The sequence below is a fragment of the Balaenoptera physalus genome (assembly GCF_965194825.1).
Source record: "Balaenoptera physalus genome assembly, contig: HAP1_SCAFFOLD_75, whole genome shotgun sequence".
Taxonomy (NCBI): domain Eukaryota; kingdom Metazoa; phylum Chordata; class Mammalia; order Artiodactyla; family Balaenopteridae; genus Balaenoptera; species Balaenoptera physalus.
Genome location: NW_028126455.1, coordinates 754,945 through 762,808, shown reverse-complemented (window position 1 = coordinate 762,808; position 7,864 = coordinate 754,945).

Genomic DNA, 7,864 nt, shown 5'->3' with positions numbered 1-7,864 from the left:
GAAGTTTTATTCTGGAAGACTGTGGCAAGGGAACATGATATCGGGTTGATTCTGGAAACCTGTGTCCTGGGAACAAGACTGAGGTTTGATTCTGGAACCCTGTGGGCTGGGAATATGACTGAGGTTTGTTTCTGGAAGCCTGATCCCTGGGAACATGACTGAGGTTTGATTCTGGAACCATGTGTCCTGGGAACATGACTGAGGTTTGATTGCTGAAACCTGTGGCCTGCGAACATGGCTCAGTTTTGATTCTGGAACCATGTGTCCTGGGAAGCTGACTGAGCCTTGGTTCTGGAACCCTGTGGACTGGGAACATGACTGAGGTTTGATTCTGGAACCCTGTAGCCTGGAAACATAACTGAGGATTGATTCTGAACCCTGTGGACTGGGAACATGACATCGGTGGTTTCTGGAAACCTGTGGCCTGGGATCATGTCTGAGGTTTGATGGTGAAAACCTGTGGCCTGGCAACATGACTGAGGTTTGATTCTGGAAGACTGTGGCCAGGAAACATGATATCGGGTTGATTCTGGAAACCTGTGTCCTGGAACAAGACTGAGGTTTGATTCTGGAACCCTGTGGCCTGGCAACTTGACTGAGGTTTGATGGCAGAAACCTGTGGACTGGCAACATGACTGAAGTTTGATTGTGGAACCCTGTGCACGGGCAACATGACTGAGGCCTGATACTGGAACCCCGTGACGTGGGAACATGACACTGGTTTGATTCTGGAGCCCTGTTTACTGGGAACATGACTGAGGTTTGATGGTTGAACCCTGTGGCCTGGCAACATGACTGAGGTTTGATAGTGGAAACCTCAGGCGTGGGAACATGAGTGAGGCTTGATGGTGGAACCCTGTGGCCTGGCAACATGACTGAGGTTTGATTGTGGAACCCTCTGGCCTGGGAATATGACTGAGGTTTAATTTTGGAACCCTGTGGCCTGGGATCATGGCTGGGATTTTATTTCTGAAACCTGTATCCAGGGAACATGAGTGAGGTTTTATTCTGGAACCCTGTGTCCTGGGAACACGACTGAGGTTTGATTCTGGAACCATGTGGCCTGGGAATATGACTGAGGTTTGGTTCTGGAAACCTGTGGCCTGGGAAGATGACTGATGTTAGAGTGTGGAATCCTGTGGCCTGGGAACATGACATCTGCTTGGATTCTGGTACCCTGTTGCCTGGGAACATGAAATCGGTTTGCTTCTGGAAACCTGTGTCCCGGGAATATGACGGAGGTTTGATGGTGGTACCCTATGGCCTGGCAACATGACTGATGTTTGATTGTGGATCTCTGTGGCTTGGGAACATAACTGAGGCGTGACTCTGGAAAACTGTGGCCTGGGAATATGACATCTGTTTAGATTGTTGAATACTGTGCCCCGGGAACCTGACTGAGCCTTGGTTCTGGAACCCTGTGGACTGGGAACATGCCTGGGGTTTTATTCTGGAACCCTGAAGCCTGGGAACATAACTGAGGATTGAGTCTGGAACACTGTGGCCTGGAAACATGACATCGGTGTATTCTGGAACCCTGAGGCCTGCGAACATGACATCTGTTTAGATTGTGGAATACTGTGCACCGGGAACCTGACTGAGCCTTGGTTCTGGAACCCTGTGGACTGGGAACATGAGAACGTTTTTTTTTTTTTTTTTAATTTATTATTTATTGTAGACTGTGTTGGGTCTTCATTTCTGTGCGAGAGCTTTCTCTAGTTGCGGTGAGTGGGGGCCACTCTTCATCGCGATGCGCGGGCCTCTCACTATCCCTGCCTCTCTTGTTGGGGAGCACAGGCTCCAGACGCGCAGGCTCAGTAGTTGTGGCTCACGGGCCTAGTTGCTCCGCGGCATGTGGGATCTTCCCAGACCAGGGCTCAAACCCGTGTGCCCTGCATTGGCAGGCAGATTCTCAGCCACTGCGCCACCAGGGAAGCCCCATGAGAACGTTTTGATTCTGGAACCCTGTGGCCTGGGAACAAGACTGAGGTTTGATTCTGGAACCCTGTTGCCTGGGAACATTACTGAGGTTTGTTTCTGGAAGTCTGTGCCCTGGGAACATGACTGAGGTTTGATTCTGGACACCTGTGTCCTGGGAACATGACTGAGGTTTGATTGCTGAAACCTGTGGCCTGGCAACATGATTGAGGTTTCAGAGTGGAAACCTCAGGCTTGGAAACAAGAGTGAGGCTTGATGGTGCAACCCTGTGGCCTGGCAACATGACTGAGGTTTGATGGTGGAACACTATGGCCTGGCAAAATGACTGAGGCTTGATTCTGGAACCCTGTGGCCTGGCAACTTGACTGAGGTTTGATGCCAGAAACCAGTGGACTGGAAACATGACTGAGGTTTGATTGTGGAACCCTGTGCACGGGGAACATGACTGAGGCCTGATACTGGAACCCCGTTGCGTGGGAACATGACATTACTTTGATTCTGGAGCCGTGTTTACTGGGAACATGACTGAGGTTGATGGTTGAACCTTGTGGCCTGGCAACATGATTGTGGTTTCAGAGTGGAACCCTCAGGCTTGGGAACATGAGTGAGGCTTGATGGTGCAACCCTGTGGCCTGGCAACATGACTGAGGTTTGATGGTGGAACCCTGTGGCTTGGCAAGATGACTTAGGTTTGATTGTGGAACCCCCTGGCCTGGGAACATGACTGAGGCTTGATGGTGGAACCGTGGTCTGGCAAGAGGACTGAGGTTTCATTGTGGAACCCTCTGGCCCAGGAATATGACTGAGGTTTTATTCTGGAACCCTGTGGCCTGGGAACACGACTGAGGTTTGATTCTGGAACCATGTGGCCTGGGAATATGACTGAGGTTTGATTCTGGAAACCTGTGGCCTGGGAAGATGACTGATGTTAGAGTGTGGAATCCTGTGGCCTGGGAACATGACATCTGCTTGGATTCTGGTACCCTGTTGCCTGGGAACATGAAATCCGTTTGATTCTGGAAACCTGTGTCCTGGGAATATGACGGAGGTTTGATGGTGGTACCCTATGGCCTGGCAACATGACTGATGTTTGATTGTGGATCTCTGTGGCCTGGGAACATAACTGAGGCGTGACTCTGGAAAACTGTGGCCTGGGAACATGACATCTGTTTAGATTGTTGAATACTGTGCCCCGGGAACCTGACTGAGCCTTGGTTCTGGAACCCTGTGGACTGGGAACATGCCTGAGGTTTTATTCTGGAACCCTGAAGCCTGGGAACATAACTGAGGATTGAGTCTGGAACACTGTGGCCTGGAAACATGACATCGGTGTATTCTGGAACCCTGATGCCTGCGAACATGACATCTGTTTAGATTGTGGAATACTGTGCTCCGGGAACCTGACTGAGCTTTGGTTCTGGATCCCTGTGGACTGGGAACATGACTGAGGTTTTATTCTGGAAACTTGTAGCCTGGGAACATGCCTGCGGTTTGATGGTGGAAACCTGTGGCCTGGCTACATGACTGAGGTTTGATTCTGGAAGACTGTGGCCAGGGAACATGATATCGGGTTGATTCTGGAAACCTGTGTCCTGGGAACATGACTGAGGTTTGTTTCTGGAAGCCTGTTCCCTGGGAACATGACTGAGGTTTGATTCTGGAAACCTGTGTCCTGGGAAGATGACTGAGGTTTGATTGCTGAAACCTGTGGCCTGTGAACATGACTCAGTTTTGATTCTGGAACCATGTGTCCTGGGAATATGACTGAGGTTTGATTCTGGAGAACTTTGGCCTGGGAAAATGACTGAGGTTTCATTGTGGAAACATGTGGTGATTCTGGAAAACTTTGGCCTGGGAAAATGACTGAGGTTTCATTGTGGAAACATGTGGCCTGGGATCATGACTGAGGTTTGATGGTGGAACACTATGGCCTGGCAAAATGACTGAGGCTTGATTCTGGAACCCTGTGGCCTGGCAACTTGACTGAGGTTTGATGGCACAAACCTGTGGACTGGCAACATGACTGAGGTTTGATTGTGGAACCCTGTGCACGGGCAACATGACTGAGGCCTGATACTGGAACCCCGTGGCGTGGGAACATGACATTGGTTTGATTCTGGAGCCCTGCTTACTGGGAACATGACTGAGGTTTGATGGTTGAACCCTGTGGCCTGGCAACATGATTGAGGTTTGAGAGTGGAACCCTCAGGCTTGGGAACATGAGTGAGGCTTGATGGTGGAACCCTGTGGCCTGGCAACATGACTGAGGTTTGATTGTGGAAACCTGTGGCTTGGCAAGATGACTTAGGTTTGATTGTGGAACACTCTGGCCTGGGAACTTGACTGAGGCTTGATGGTGGAACCGTGGTCTGGCAACAGGACTGAGGTTTGATTGTGGAATCCTCCGGCCTGGGAATATGACTGAGGTTTAATTGTGGAACCCTGTGGCCTGGGAACATGACTGGGATTTTATTTCTGAAACCTGTGTCCAGGGAACATGAGTGAGGTTTTATTCTGGAACCCTGTGTCCTGGGAACACGACTGACGTTTGATTCTGGAACCATGTGGCCTGGGAATATGACTGAGGTTTGATTCTGGAAACCTTTCGCCTGGGAACAAGCCTGATATTAGAGTGTGGAATCCTGTGGCCTGGGAACGTGACATAGGTTTGGCTTCTGGTACCCTGTTGCCTGGGAACATGAAATCTGTTTGATTCTGGAAACCTGTGGCCTGGGAATTGACTGAGGTTTGATGGTGGTACCCTATGGCCTGGCAACATGACTGAAGTTTGATTCTGGATCCCTGTGGCCTGGGAACATGACTGAGGCGTGATTCTGGAAAACTGTGGCCTGGGAACATGACATCTGTTTAGATTGTGGAATACTGTGCCCCGGGAACCTGATTGAGCCTTGGTTCTGGAACCCTGTGGACTGGGAACATGACTGAGGTTATATTCTGGAACCCTGTAGCCTGGGAACATAACTGAGGATTCATTCTGGAACCCTGTGGCCTGGGAACATGAGAACGTTTTTTTCTTTTTTTTTTTAATTTATTATTTATTTTAGGCTGTGTTGGGTCTTCATTTCTGTGCGAGAGCTTTCTCTAGTAGCGGTGAGTGGGGGCCACTCTTCATCGCGATGCGCGGGCCTCTCACTATCCCTGCCTCTGTTGTTGGGGAGCACAGGCTCCAGAAGCGCAGGCTCAGTAGTTGTGGCTCACGGGCCTAGTTGCTCCGCGGCATGTGGGATCTTCCCAGACCAGGGCTCAAACCCGTGTGCCCTGCATTGGCAGGCAGATTCTCAGCCACTGCGCCACCAGGGAAGCCCCATGGGAACGTTTTGATTCTGGAACCCTGTGGCCTGGGAACAAGACTGAGGTTTGATTCTGGAAACCTGTTGCCTGGGAACATGACTGAGGTTTGTTTCTGGAAGTCTGTGCCCTGGGAACATGACTGAGGTTTGATTCTGGACACCTGTGTCCTGGGAACATGACTGAGGTTTGATTGCTGAAACCTGTGGCCTGTGAACATGACCCAGTTTTGATTCTGGAACCATGTGTCCTGGGAATATGACTGAGGTTTGATTCTGGAAACCTTTGGCCTGGGAAAGTGACTGAGGTTTCACTGTGGAAACATGTGGCTTGGGATCATGACTGAGGTTTGATGGTGGAACACTATGGCCTGGCAAAATGACTGAGGCTTGATTCTGGAACCCTGTGGCCTGGCAACTTGACTGAGGTTTGATGGCAGAAACCTGTGGACTGGAAACATGACTGAGGTTTGATTGTGGAACCCTGTGCACGGGCAACATGACTGAGGCCTGATACTGGAACCCCGTGGCGTGGGAACATGACATTACTTTGATTCTGGAGCCGTGTTTACTGGGAACATGACTGAGGTTGATGGTTGAACCCTGTGGCCTGGCAACATGATTGAGGTTTCAGAGTGGAACCCTCAGGCTTGGGAACATGAGTGAGGCTTGATGGTGCAACCCTGTGGCCTGGCAACATGACTGAGGTTTGATGGTGGAACCCTGTGGCTTGGCAAGATGACTTAGGTTTGATTGTGGAACCCCCTGGCCTGGGAACATGACTGAGGCTTGATGGTGGAACCGTGGTCTGGCAAGAGGACTGAGGTTTCATTGTGGAACCCTCTGGCCCAGGAATATGACTGAGGTTTTATTCTGGAACCCTGTGGCCTGGGAACACGACTGAGGTTTGATTCTGGAACCATGTGGCCTGGGAATATGACTGAGGTTTGATTCTGGAAACCTGTGGCCTGGGAAGATGACTGATGTTAGAGTGTGGAATCCTGTGGCCTGGGAACATTACATCTGCTTGGATTCTGGTACCCTGTTGCCTGGGAACATGAAATCCGTTTGATTCTGGAAACCTGTGTCCTGGGAATATGACGGAGGTTTGATGGTGGTACCCTATGGCCTGGCAACATGACTGATGTTTGATTGTGGATCTCTGTGGCCTGGGAACGTAACTGAGGCGTGACTCTGGAAAACTGTGGCCTGGGAACATGACATCTGTTTAGATTGTGGAATACTGTGCCCCGGGAACCTGATTGAGCCTTGGTTCTGGAACCTTGTGGACTGGGAACATGAGTGAGGTTATATTCGGGAACCCTCTAGCCTGGGAACATAACTGAGGATTCATTCTGGAACCCTGTGGCCTGGGAACATGACATCGGTGGATTCTGGAACCCTGTGGCCTGGGAACATGAGAACTTTTTTTTTTTTTTTTTTTTTTTTATTTTCGCCTGTTTTGGGTCTTCATTTCTGTGCGAGAGCTTTCTCTAGTTTCGGTGATCGCCGGCCACTCTTCATCGCGATGCGCGGGCCTCTCTCTATCCCTGCCTCTCTCGTTGGGGAGCACAGGCTCCAGACGCGCAGGCTCAGTAGTTGTGGCTCACGGGCCTAGTTGCTCCGCGGCATGTGGGATCTTCCCAGACCAGGGCTCAAACCCGTGTGCCCTGCATTGGCAGGCAGATTCTCAGCCACTGCGCCACCAGGGAAGCCCCATGAGAACGTTTTGATTCTGGAACCCTGTGGCCTAGGAACATGCCTGAGGTTTCATGGTGGAAACCTGTGGCCTGGCTACATGACTGAGATTTGATTTTGGAAGAATGTGGCCAGGGAACATGATATCGGGTTGATTCTGGAAACCTGTGTCCTGGGAACATGACTGAGGTTGATTCTGGATCGCTGTGGCCTGAGAACATGTCTGAGGTTTGATGGTGGAAACCTGTGGCCTGGCAACATGACTGAGGTTTGATTCTGGAAGACTGTGGCTAGGAAACATGATATCGGGTTGATTCTGGAAACCTGTGTCCTGGGAACAAGACTGAGGTTTGATTCTGGAATCCTGTGGCCTGGCAACTTGACTGAGCTTTGATGGCAGAAACCTGTGGACTGGCAACATGACTGAGGTTTGATTGTGGAACCCTGTGCACGGGCAACATGACTGAGGCCGGATACTGTAACCCCGTGACGTGGGAACATGACATTGGTTTGATTCTGGAGCCCTGTTTACTGGGAACATGACTGAGGTTTGATGGTTGAACCCTGTGGCCTGGCAACATGATTGAGGTTTGAGAGTGCAAACCTCAGGCGTGGGAACATGAGTGAGGCTTGATGGAACCCTGTGGCCTGGCAACATGACTGAGGTTTGATTGTGGAACCCTGTGGCTTGGCAAGATGACTTAGGTTTGATTGTGGAACACTCTGGCCTGGGAACTTGACTGAGGCTTGATGGTGGAACCGTGGTCTGGCAACAGGACTGAGGTTTGATTGTGGAACCCTCTGGACTGGGAATATGACTGAGGTTTAATTGTGGAACCCTGTCACCTGGGATCATGACTGGGATTTTATTTATGAAACCTGTGTCCAGGGAACATGACTGAGGTTTTATTCTGGAACC